Here is a 12,604-nt window from a genome sequence, read left to right on the forward strand (position 1 = left end):
ATGCAACAGTGACAGAGTTTTTGAAACAATATTGTGATGAAGTTACCTTTATGAGGAGAATGAAGAACAGATATGGATACCTAAATGGGAAAAGAAAGTATCTAGTACGTTTGAAAATGGAGGGCGGAGGAGGAGTTAGACATATTCCCGCCGTTTTTTCCATAGGTGGTGAAAGAGGTTTTTGTTTTTATGATGGCCAAGAGGAATACTGCAAACGCTGTCATGGTTTTGGACATATACAAGATAGGTGCCCTGAAACGGGAGAAAGCTGTAAAAATTGTGGGGAGGTCGGTCATAATGCAAGGTCATGCAGCAAAAGAAAGAAATGTGATATTTGTGGAAGTGAAGAGCATTTAGCAAGAGGCTGTACTCATTGGAGTACAAAGCAAAAAAGCTATGCTGATGTGGCAGGAGGTAGAGGACTGAGAGCGCAGAGAAATGAGAGACGCGTGCCTGGTGTTGGAGAGCGCATCGTGAGTGTGACAGCTGTTGCCAGGGAGGACGGCGTCCCTGGAAACATAGGCAGCGCCGGAGCGAGGGGAACGGTGTCACACGCTGACACGCAGGAGAGAACCCCAGGTATAGTGACTGATAGTGGCAGAAAAGGACGTCCCGCCGAACGGAGCCACGAGGCTCATGGGAGAGCGGGAACAGAGTTACTGGCCAGTAATGGGGAGCTTGAGACCAGCAGAGAACAGGAGGGCGGTTTCCAGGCTTCCCACCAGGGTATGTTTCTGGGGGTGTTGACAGCTTGTGGAATGGTGCAGAGCACTCTTAGTGATGAGTCATCAGACGAGGAGAGCATTGGAGATGGGTGCCCCGACCCTGCAGTGGGGGAGGGGGAGAATATGGAGTGCCAAGAAGGGGAGAGTGACGATGATAGGTCACTTACTCCTGGGCAAAGGCTGCCATCTAGCAGTGAGGAGGACTTTGTGGAGTCAGAAAAAGCAGTTCCTTCCAGTAGTAAGAGGTACAAAATGGAGAATTGGCTACCTAGCGGGCAGGGGGATCCTGCTGCACCTGCGAGGATGCAAAGCAACAGGGGTTCTGATCCAGAATCGCCTGATTTAACTGAAATAGTGAATAGAAAGGTGGGAGGAAAGAGCGGTCTTTAAAAAAACTATCATGGCAGTGTTTAATTATATCTATTTATTTATGGTAATGGCGGTAACAGTGGCTTCCATAAATGTAAGAAGTATTTGTACACATACCAGGAGAGCGGCAATTTTTGAGGAATTGGAGAAGGTGAACACAGATATTTTATGTTTACAAGAGTGTGCCTTAAAATCTGTGCCGCATGAGAGTGAATGGGAGAAAGGGAAATCCTTTTGGTCCCCATGCACAGACAACAAAAACGAAGGTATTGGTATTTTATTGAAGAATAATCATTTTAGTATTGTAGAGTGGAATATTATTGTACCTGGACGCTGTATGGTTTTAATAGTGGAATACCTTGGCGTGAGACTACGTATTTTTAATGTGTATGCTCCAGCAGAGAAGCAGGCACGTGCAGCGTTTTTAGAGTCTCTTAAACTTTTTATGCCTGGTAGGGATTTTACAGTGGTTGCAGGTGATTTTAATTGCATTAGATCTGCCAATGATCGTGAAAGCTCTGCAGAAGTCAAAACAGATGTTACTTCAAATATTTTAAACCAGATTGTGCAGGATCTGCGGTATTCAGACTCCGGTCTGATGGTACGTGCGGAAGAGAGATTTACGTATGTGTCAGATAGTGGCCGCTGCAGATCCAGACTGGATTATATTTTTACATCTGAAGGGGTGAAAGCGGCCCAGTGCGACCATGTGACGACAATTTTTTCAGACCATAAGATGGTAATTACTGAGTTGAATATCGCAGAGTCCCTTATCTTTGGTAGGGGACTGTGGAAATTAAACGTAAACCTGCTACAAGAAGAGGAGGTAATGAAGGGTTTTAAAACAGTGTTTTTATCCTGTGTTTTTAAACAAAAATGTTTTGAAAACATCCTGGCCTGGTGGGACTGGGCAAAGGAGAGATTTGTTAGATATTTTAAACATATTGGTTACAAAAGGATACAGGAGAAGAAAAAGAAAGAGAGTAACATGGTGAGGAGATTGGAAACATTGTATAAATTCAAAAATGTTGGTGTAAACGTGGATATAGAAATTGCAGAAATCAAAGAAGAAATTAAAAAATGGCTTATTGAAAAAGGGAGGAACATAGTATACCAAGCAAAGGTAGAGCACTTGGAAGAAAATGAGCAGTGTTCACGATATTTTTTTAAAAAATGTTTTAAACCGAAAAAAATGTTTAAGTCAATTTTATCTGCATCAGGCGAGGTGACAGGGCCTGCGATGGTTGATGAGATTTGTGGTTTTTATGAGACACTTTTTAATGGTGACAGCAGAGCAAGTGAGGCAGAAATCAAAGACTATTGCAAAATTTTAAGTAATAATATTCCAGACGAGAAAGCCGCTTTTCTAAGTGATGAAGTGAGGGTGGAAGAGGTGGAGAAAGCGATTGGTAGTATGGCAAAAGGGAAAACCCCAGGTGGAGATGGACTCCCTGTAGAATTTTATTCCTTTTATTGGCATATTATAGGTGTTGAATTTTATCGTGTTGTGAATTATGTTTTTAACACGGGGGTTTTATCCAGTTCCATGCAAAAAGGAGTCGTAACATTAATTTATAAAAAAGGAGACGAGAAAGATATAAAGAATTGGAGACCAATCACACTTTTAAATAATGATTACAAAATTATTGCAAAAATAGTGGCAGGAAGAATGTCAGAGGTTATCGCGTTAATGGTGGGGGAGTACCAGGCATGTGCTGTGCCCGGTAGGAAGATTGCTGACAATTGAATTCTTTTAAGAGACACTATTTATTATGCAGGTTTTAATAACACACCACTATTTATTGAATCAATTGATTTCGAAAAAGCTTTCGACAAAGTATCCCATAAATTTATGTTTTCTGCACTGAAGTTTTTAGGGATTCCGGAAAAAATGATAAAAGTTATCAAAGGGCTTTATAATGGTGCAAGTAGTCAAATTTTAATCAACGGTCATACCAGTCCAGCTTTGAAAGTCTCATCCGGAGTACGCCAGGGGTGCCCTTTGTCCCCCATTCTTTTTATTTGCGTGATAGAGGCGTTACTTAAAAGCATACAAACTGATAAGTGTGTGAGTGGGAGTTTTATCCCCGGTGGATCAGGTAATTTTTTAAAATCTCTGGGATATATGGACGATGTGGTATTTATTGCTTGCTCTCAGGCTGATCTGAATAGGATGAATTTGCACATGAGGATTTTTTGTAGTATGTCTGGTATGGCAGTGAATTGGAATAAATGTCAGCTGTGTAATTTTGGGAAGCAGGAGAACGTGAGGGTGGCGGGCGTGATGAAGAAGGATGAGGTTGAAGTATTAGGAGTGATATTTGAGAAGGATCTGAAGGGAAGAAAAAGTTATGTGAAATTGGAGGAAAAGATGGACAGTAGGATAAATTTTTGGAAACTACGAAACCTGTCATTGAAAGGGAAGATCTTGATTTTAAAAGCGGTAATCTTACCCCTGCTATTATACACGGCTGTGATTCTCCCACCGGGGAGGCTATGGATCAAGAGGACAACAAGAAAATTATTTGTCTTTTTCTGGGGGTCGAAGATGGAAAAATTGAAGAGGGAAAAAGTAATGAGCAGGACTGAATTGGGTGGATATGGTTTCCCCAACATAGACTTGTTTTTAAAAATGCATTATTTTTTATTGATTTTTAAAATTTCACAGTGCAATAGTAGAACAGCAGAGATGTGCAGATTTCTGGCAGGATGGCTGTTTATTAAATGGAGCTGGTGTGAAAGAGATCTGAGGAGACCAGTGGCATTTAAGATACCTACCTTCTATGTGGTCCTCAGGTCTTTTTGTGATCAGATTGGTGTAAGCTCCATAAGTAGACCTGAGAAAAAGGAAATAATTGGATACATTAGAAAGGATGAGAGACAATGTGAAGTACCATTTTGCAACTCTGTACAAGGTGAGACTATATGGAAATTGATAGGCATGATAGGGCTGTCTAATAGACAAAGAGATGTGACATGGATGTCCCTACATGGGTGTCTCCCAACCCGAGCCTTTTTAAACGGGAGGGGGATAAGAGTTACCGATAAATGTCCCAGAGAGGGATGTAGGGATATCGAGACTATAGAACATGTCTTCTGGGGTTGTTTCTATGCCAAACAAGTTTTTGTCCTTTTAGAGAAAATCTTTACTGCACTAACAGGTTTTAGTATTTTTAGTTTTGAGAGAATTTTAGTGGGTCAAGATTTTAACCAGATGGAGAACTCACGTGCCGGCTGGATAATTTTTTCGATCTTTAAAGAAGTTTTATGGGATACAAGGAATTTGCTTGTCTTTAAGAACTTGATTTTATCTCCAAAACAGTGTCAAAAAGTGTTTCTATCTAGGATGTTCGTGGTATACCTGTTGGATAAGAAGAGAAATGGAGAAGAAGAGGCAAAGAAGTTTTGGAAATTTTCAGAATGGAGCAAATTAAGTAGAAAATCTTGACCCTTTTGTGTTTTTTAGTTATTGAATAGCTAGATAATTTTTCCCTTTGCATCTATTTCCAAATGATGGGTTTTAAGATCTTGTTGGATGGAGATCACTTCGGTGATCCTATGATTATATAGCAAGAATCTTTATACTGAGGAAAAAAAAAAAAAAAAAAAAAAATCTGTTCTTATCAGTTTAATATCTGATACATCCCCTATCTGGGGACCATATATTAAATGGATTTTTAGAACAGGGAGATGGAAATAGAGCTTGCTCTGTCCACTCCACGCATTGACCTGGTATTGCAGTATTTCCAGGACCGGTGCACCCTTTCCTTATGTGTTGACTAAAATCAGATTCCAAAAGTGTTTTTTGTGTTTGCCATTGTTTCTGTCTTTCTGAAGGGATCTCCCCTTTTAATCCCATTATTTCAACACCTGTTGGACAATGCATGAGTGATAATGAGCTAATTGATTAAATGCAATTAATGAATACATTGCCACCTCTTGTTTTGCGTCGTCTGTGTGTCTGTGTTTCCGGCATTTCACATTGGAACAGCTCATTCACCTTCCTTGTCTTCTCTCCGCCCTCCCTTTTAGGTAAGTTAAAGAGGCTCTGTCACCAGATTTTGCAACCCCTATCTGCTATTGCACCAGATAGGCGCTGCAATGTAGATTACAGTAACGTTTTTATTTTTAAAAAACGAGCATTTTTGGCCAAGTTATGACCATTTTTGTAGTTATGCAAATGAGGCTTGCAAAAGTCCAAGTGGGTGTGTTTAAAAGTAAAAGTCCAAGTGGGTGTGTATTATGTGCGTACATCGGGGCGTTTTTAATACTTTCACTAGCTGGGCGCTCTGAAGAGAAGTAACATCCTCTTCTCTTCAGAACGCCCAGCTTCTGACAGTGCAGATCTGTGACGTCACTCACAGGTCCTGCATCGTGACGGCCACATCGGCACCAGAGGCTACAGTTGATTCTGCAGCAGCATCAGCGTTTGCAGGTAAGTCGATCTTACCTGCAAACGCTGATGCTGCTGCAGAATCAACTGTAGCCTCTGGTGCCGATGTGGCCGTCACGATGCAGGACCTGTGAGTGACGTCACAGATCTGCACTGTCAGAAGCTGGGCGTTCTGAAGAGAAGAGGATGTTACTTCTCTTCAGAGCGCCCAGCTAGTGAAAGTATTAAAAACGCCCCGATGTACGCACATAATACACACCCACTTGGACTTTTACTTTTAAACACACCCACTTAGACTTTTGCAAGCCTCATTTGCATAACTACAAAAATGGTCATAACTTGGCAAAAAATGCTCGTTTTTTAAAAATAAAAACGTTACTGTAATCTACATTGCAGCGCCTATCTGCTGCAATAGCAGATAGGGGTTGCAAAATCTGGTGACAGAGCCTCTTTAAAGAGCTGCACCTGAGCCAGCCACTGATTGATGCAGCACCACAGTCAAATAGTGGAGTGGAGTAGGGGAACAGCAAACAGCCATTAAAGCCGCCCGCCCGCCCGCCCGCCACAATGGAGCTACCTGTGTACACTAGATGGATGTGATGGAATGTACTGTCGTCCCTACATTTCAAGAAGGAGTAAGAATTGCAGTTGCAACAAAGCCTTGCTTGCCTACAAAGAGAGCAGCAATTTGGATTTGTTACTATGTTACCTAGAAGAATAACAAACTGTGCAAGGATGGAGGTTGTAGGAGCAAGGAGAAGTTGTCTGTAAAGTTGGTGGATGCTTATTTTCCATTTTGCAGTCCCTTGTCTCCCTCTTGTGGCCTCCTGGAGGCAACTAGCTGTGCAAAAAAAGACAGCCTGGCGGCCGGCTGTTGCAGTGTTGCCCTCTCAGGCAACACTGAGTGACTGACTGAGCCGCACCGTCTTATATAAAGTTCAGACGGAACTTTGCACATGTCATAGTGGAGCCCTGAGGAGCCAGAGCCAGCTTTCTGACATCATAATGGGGCCTCAGAGATAAAAGCCTGGGCCCAGGCAGTGTTGGTCAGTGCTGCTCAGCAGGCAGCACTGGACTGGACTGGATTACAGCTGATACAAGGTGTGAAGGAACAAGGGGTGGCTGTGGGCATGCACTTGCTGCCGCTGCCAGTGTTTATCTGCATGGCAGCAGGGCATTTGGGCGTTGCCAGGAAGGCGTTTTTATGTAGATTCCTCCTCTTTCAGCACTGCATTGTGGTGCAAGCAAAAGAAGCAAATCCTGTCTGGCTTCCTCTCCGGCCTTTATTCACCTCCCGTGTAGCTGTGAGTGTGTGAGCCTGCAGGGCCCCATGGAATTGCCTAGAAGTAGGCTGAATCGCTGCAAGGGCTGAACAGCAGTATCGGGCAGGCTCGGGCAACGCGCGGCCCGTTCGGGTTATCGCTTCTCGGCCTTTTGGCTAAGCTCAAGTGGCTAACCAGAGGCGTCCAGTGCTGAACTCTCGGCCCTGCAGCATCGCCCTTTGGGGCTTAAGCTGCTTGTTGCTATAGGGAGACAGCCAGTGGCAGGAAGGCGATCGACATGGGCGTTATTGTACGTCACGCTAAGGCCGGGGAAACCCGGGTCAAGTACGGCATTCGGATCGAAGTTGATGTTGGATCAGAGAAGACCCTGGACCTACGACACCTGGTGAACAACATCTTGTTTGGAATTTTGAAAGTGGAGCGGAAGAAAATCCTTTGTCTTCAGGAGCATAAGGTTGGTCATTTTACCTTGATATTGACGGATTTACCTGCCTGCCATACTTTCCATTACAATTTGATGCAAAATGTGAACAATCCTGAGCTTGGAGGACTTACTTTTATCCTGCTGTATGATGAAGGAGAAGTCTTCCTGGTTGTTTTTCTCTACAATGCACATGTACCTTTGCAAGATATCACGGCATTCCTGTCTAGACATTGTGCATATGTTAAGTTTGAGAATAAAATCTTGAACACTGAAATGATCTGGAATGGGAAATACAAATTTCGGGTCCGGTTCCGGCAAGATATTGAGGAACCAGGAGGCTTCCATTTCCCTCCATCGAACTTCTCCATTGGAAGAGACAGGGGATATCTGTTTTTTCCCAGGTGTCCTCCCTTCTGCAGGAATTGTAAAGTTTTTGGCCACACAAGGGAAGGATGTCAAAATTCAGGGAAGTGTTCCAGATGTAACCAGGAGGGTCACAAAGCAAAAGAATGTGTCAACCGCATTGTTTGTAATCTCTGCGAGGTGGAAGGGCATACATTCAAAGACTGCCCTCTGCGGAAGAAGTCATATGCAGAGGCAGCCAGGAGCCAAGTGGCTGAGATGATAGCGAGAACTGGACGGTTGGGCGAGGAGGTACCCGCTGACTATCTGGCTTCTTTAAGCACATCTCCAGTAGAAGTACGTGTGGAGGAAGGGGCAGGCATGGAGGTAGCCCCGGTCGAGGAGGATCTTCCTCACCCATCCGATGCCCAGACTGGGCTACAGGGTGAGGGAGAAATTGAGGGCGACGTCCCCGTGACTCCTCCTGTTTCTTGGAGTCTGGATGAAGTGTTTCTGGAAGGAGTTGGAGGTCAAGGGGATTTTACCACTGTAGGCACCCGACCTGCAGACGAAATTCTGGATATGGGGGCTAAGAGAGCCAGGCTGGCCGCGTCACCCCCTGTAACCCCTGGAAGGGAGGAGGAATACCCCTCATCAGTGATTTCGTTTGATGAGCCTTTTCTAGAAGATCAAGGGACCAGTTTCTTCACATTAGGTTGCCAGCCTCCAGAAGGCAAAGGCTGAAGTGCAAATGGACAACCTGCGGTTATCTGGCTATGAAAATTAAAATATGGCATCCAAACCTACATTTGATGTCGTATCCTTAAATGTACGACTGATTCAATCTAAGCCCAGGAGGGCTGCAGTTCTGGATTTTTTAAAAAATTTAGGAGCTGATGTATATTGTTTGCAAGAATGCGGTATTAGGGAACCTGTGCCAGAACAGGAATGGCCATATGGCCAATGTATATGGTCTGGTTCTTCTATAAATAAAAATGATGGGGTAGGAATATTGCTAGGGAATAGGAATTTAAAATTAGAAAGTTATATTGTGGTGGAAGTGGGGAGGTGTATTTTGGCAGAGATAAATGTCAGAGGGTGGAGGGTAAGGGTAATTAATATATATGGAGCAACAAAAAAAGAAGAGAGGTTAGAACTCCTAGAGAAGTTGTCCTTTTTTTTGCCAGGGAGAATTCCTACGATTTGGGTTGGGGACTTTAACTGTGTGACGGAAGGGGAAAAAATGGATGTATCTGGTAAAAAGTTGTACCAATTAATCAAAGATTTTTCTTTTATAGATGCTGCTGAGGTTCATTTGGGAAAGCCACCACCCGACACTTATAGGTCTGATAGAGGAGGGGTAACATCAAGGATAGATCGGGTGCTTTTCTCAAAAAATGTGGGGTGCATGAGTTTGCGGCAGCGCGATGTGACCTTTTCTGACCATGTGTGTATGTGTGCAACTTTTGAAGGGGATGTTCGTTTAGTGCGTGGTGCAGGGGTATGGAAGTTAAATGTAAGTTTATTAGAGGATGAAAGAATTGTGAAGGCTTTTATATATGCGTATAAAGGATGGAAATCGCGGCAGGAATCTTTTGGGAATGTGCTGGAGTGGTGGGATTGGATGAAGAATGAATGTAAAAGATTCTTTAAAAAATGGGGCTATAAAAAAGCAGCTATGCTAAGAAACCAATATAATGAGTTGAATGTTAGAATAGAATGGTTGAGAAAACTTGGCGAGCTTGGTGTGGATGTGAGTGATTTGATGAGGGACGCAAGGAATGAAAGTAGGCTTTTATTAGAGGAAAAAGGGAAAAAAATTATATATAGATCAAAAGTTGAGAACTTAGACAAAGATGAAAAATGTACAAGATTTTTTTTCAAAAAAATATGTGGTAAAAAGGATGATATGGATGAATTATTGAATGATAGGGGTGAGTGTGTTTCTGGAAAGGATGTGATGAGTGAAGTTGAAGGTTTTTATACCCAGTTGTATGGAGAGAAGTGGTATGATAAGGATTTGATGAATGAGGTTTTGAATGGGTTGGAAAATAAACTTGGAGAGGAAGATCGTGAGTCTCTGTGTGGTGATATTACCATGGATGAAGTGAGAAAAGTGGTGATGAGTGCAAGTAAAAATAAAACACCTGGGAAGGATGGGATCCCAATTGAATTATATGTGAGGATGTGGGATATAATTGGTGGGGATTTGCTTGAGGTATGTCAGTATATGTGGAAGCATGGTGTGTTGAGCAAATCTATGAAAGAAGGTGTGGTTGTGCTGATATATAAAAAAGGTGAGAAGAAAAATTTGGCAAATTGGAGGCCAATTACTTTGTTGGATTCTGACTATAAGTGTTTTAGTAAAGTATTGGCCAATAGGATGCGTGAGGTTGTTGCTGAAGTGGTGAATGAAGATCAAGTGTGTGCAGTGCCTGGTAGAAGTATGACTGATAATTTGTTGTTACTAAGGGATATGATTGGGGACTGTATGGATAGAAAGCAGAAATGTATGGTCCTATCTGTGGATTTTGAAAAGGCATTTGATAGGGTGTCGCATGAGTTTATGTTTAGTGTGCTGTGTAAAATGGGTTTTCCGAGAAAGTTTGTGTATGCAGTGAAAGGTTTGTATGGGAACGTAACAAGTGAGTTTCTCGTAAATGGGTTTCTGAGTGGAAAAGTGGGGATAAGGTCAGGTGTCAGGCAGGGTTGTCCTATGTCCCCTGTCCTGTTCATTAGTGTGATTGAAGTGTTGTTGTGTATGGTTAGAAGGGAAAAATTTATGAGGGGGTTATTAATTCCTGGGAGTAATGGTAAGTTTCTGAAAGTATTGGGTTATATGGACGATGTGGTGATTGTTAGTGAAAGAGAGGCGGAGATAAATAGAGCGAGATTGTTGTTGAGGTTGTTTTGTAGTGCGTCTGCGTTTAAAGTGAATTGGGGTAAATGTAGCTTTAAGTGTTTTGGTGATAGGAGTGTGAGAATGGATGGGGTTAATTGTGAGATGGGTGCTATTAAAATATTGGGTGTGCAATTTAATGAGGATTTGAGAGGGAATGAAAGTTGGGATGAATGTGGTATGAGAATAGAACGAAAACTGAACTTTTGGAGACTGAGAAGTTTGACACTGACGGGAAAAATTTTGATAGTTAAATCTGTTGTGTTACCAATTTTACTTTTTTGTGCAGTTGTTTTCCCTTTTGCTACTCACAAAATTAAGAAGACGGAAAAGATGATTTTTACATTTTTTTGGGGGAGTAGAATGGAAAAATTGAAGAGAGAGTATGTGTATAAGATGTGTGTGAATGGTGGTTTGGATTTTCCAAATGTTGAGGTATTTTTGGCTTTGAATTATATCAAAGTGGTGTCTGTGTTAGTGCAGAGGAATAATAAGACTGGTTTCATGATAAGATACTTGGCTGGTTGGATGTTGTATGGTCTGAATTGGGTAAAGAGAGATGCAAGTGTGCCTGTGGCTTTCAAGTGTCCAGTGTGGTATATGAGGATTGAGGTTTTTGTGAGGAAAAATGACTTGCTTGCTGTGCCAATGAGTGAGTTTAAAAATAAGAATGCGGTGATGAAGAGAATACGTGCGAATGAAATTCCATGTGAAATTGCAGGTTTGAGGTCTAATGAAGTGCAGAGTGTATGGAGTAAATTGAAGGTGAGTGGTATGTCAAACAGACAGCGTGATATTGTATGGATGTCGCTGCATAATATCCTACCTGTTAGGCAAGTGCAGAAAAGAAGGGATCTTATTAGGTCTGAGGTTTGCCCGAGGAATGGATGTGGAGCAAGTGAGAGTGTGAGACATATGTTGTGGGATTGTGACTATTCGTATGAAGTATGGAAAGGGGTGGGTGGTTTGTGTAAAGAACTAGCGGGGGTAAAATTTGTTAATTGGAAAGTAGCAATGTTTGGAATGGGTGCAAGTAGTCGTATGAAAGATAGAATTATGTGGTTAATTATGGCATGTGTGATGGAAAGTTTGTGGGATGTGAGAAACTTGTTAGTGTTTAAAAGGAAATTAGTGCCTGTAAATGAGTGTATTAGGATGATTTTGTCTAGACTTTACGTCATGTATTTGTGGGATAGACAGCGTGGTGGTGGCCTAGATTCAGAGGGGATATGGAAGTTCAAAAAATGGAAATTCCTGATACGATGTAGGTAATATTGTTCTGTTTTTTTTGTGATTGTTTATGTAAATTGAAGAAAAAATAAAGAACAAACCAGAATGATGATAAGTTTGAAGCAACGTGGATTTGATTTTCAAGTTTTGAGAAACATTATAAGTTGCTTATAACTAACTGAAATGGTTTTAAAAAAAAAAAAAAAAAATCTGTTCTTATCAGTTTAATATCTGATACGTCCCCTATCTGGGGACCATATATTAAATGGATTTTTAGAACAGGGAGATGGAAATAGAGCTTGCTCTGTCCACTCCACGCATTGACCTGGTATTGCAGTATTTCCAGGACCGGTGCACCCTTTCCTTATGTGTTGACTAAAATCAGATTCCAAAAGTGTTTTTTGTGTTTGCCATTGTTTCTGTCTTTCTGAAGGGATCTCCCCTTTTAATCCCATTATTTCAACACCTGTTGGACAATGCATGAGTGATAATGAGCTAATTGATTAAATGCAATTAATGAATACATTGCCACCTCTTGTTTTGTGTCGTCTGTGTGTCTGTGTTTCCGGCATTTCACATTGGAACAGCTCATTCACCTTCCTTGTCTTCTCTCCGCCCTCCCTTTTAGGTAAGTTAAAGAGCTGCACCTGAGCCAGCCACTGATTGATGCAGCACCACAGTCAAATAGTGGAGTGGAGTAGGGGAACAGCAAACAGCCATTAAAGCCGCCCGCCCGCCCGCCCGCCACAATGGACCTACCTGTGTACACTAGATGGATGTGATGGAATGTACTGTCGTCCCTACATTTCAATAAGGAGTAAGAATTGCAGTTGCAACAAAGCCTTGCTTGCCTACAAAGAGAGCAGCAATTTGGATTTGTTACTATGTTACCTAGAAGAATAACAAACTGTGCAAGGATGGAGGTTGTAGGAGCAAGGA

The 12,604-nt window shown here is 42.1% G+C and overlaps 1 non-coding gene and 1 pseudogene across 1 annotated transcript; both read left to right on the plus strand.

Annotated features, from left to right (window-relative positions):
- The first annotated feature begins 4,669 nt into the window (after positions 1-4,669).
- On the plus strand, positions 4,670-4,860 carry LOC142734241 (U2 spliceosomal RNA). The gene has a single exon (XR_012880235.1). It is a non-coding gene; the product is annotated as a U2 spliceosomal RNA (small nuclear RNA).
- A 6,988-nt stretch (positions 4,861-11,848) lies between these two features.
- On the plus strand, positions 11,849-12,027 carry LOC142734237 (U2 spliceosomal RNA; annotated as a pseudogene).
- The last annotated feature ends 577 nt before the right edge of the window (positions 12,028-12,604 follow it).

The sequence above is a fragment of the Rhinoderma darwinii genome, unplaced genomic scaffold, assembly GCF_050947455.1.
Source record: "Rhinoderma darwinii isolate aRhiDar2 unplaced genomic scaffold, aRhiDar2.hap1 Scaffold_968, whole genome shotgun sequence".
Lineage (NCBI taxonomy): Eukaryota > Metazoa > Chordata > Amphibia > Anura > Rhinodermatidae > Rhinoderma > Rhinoderma darwinii.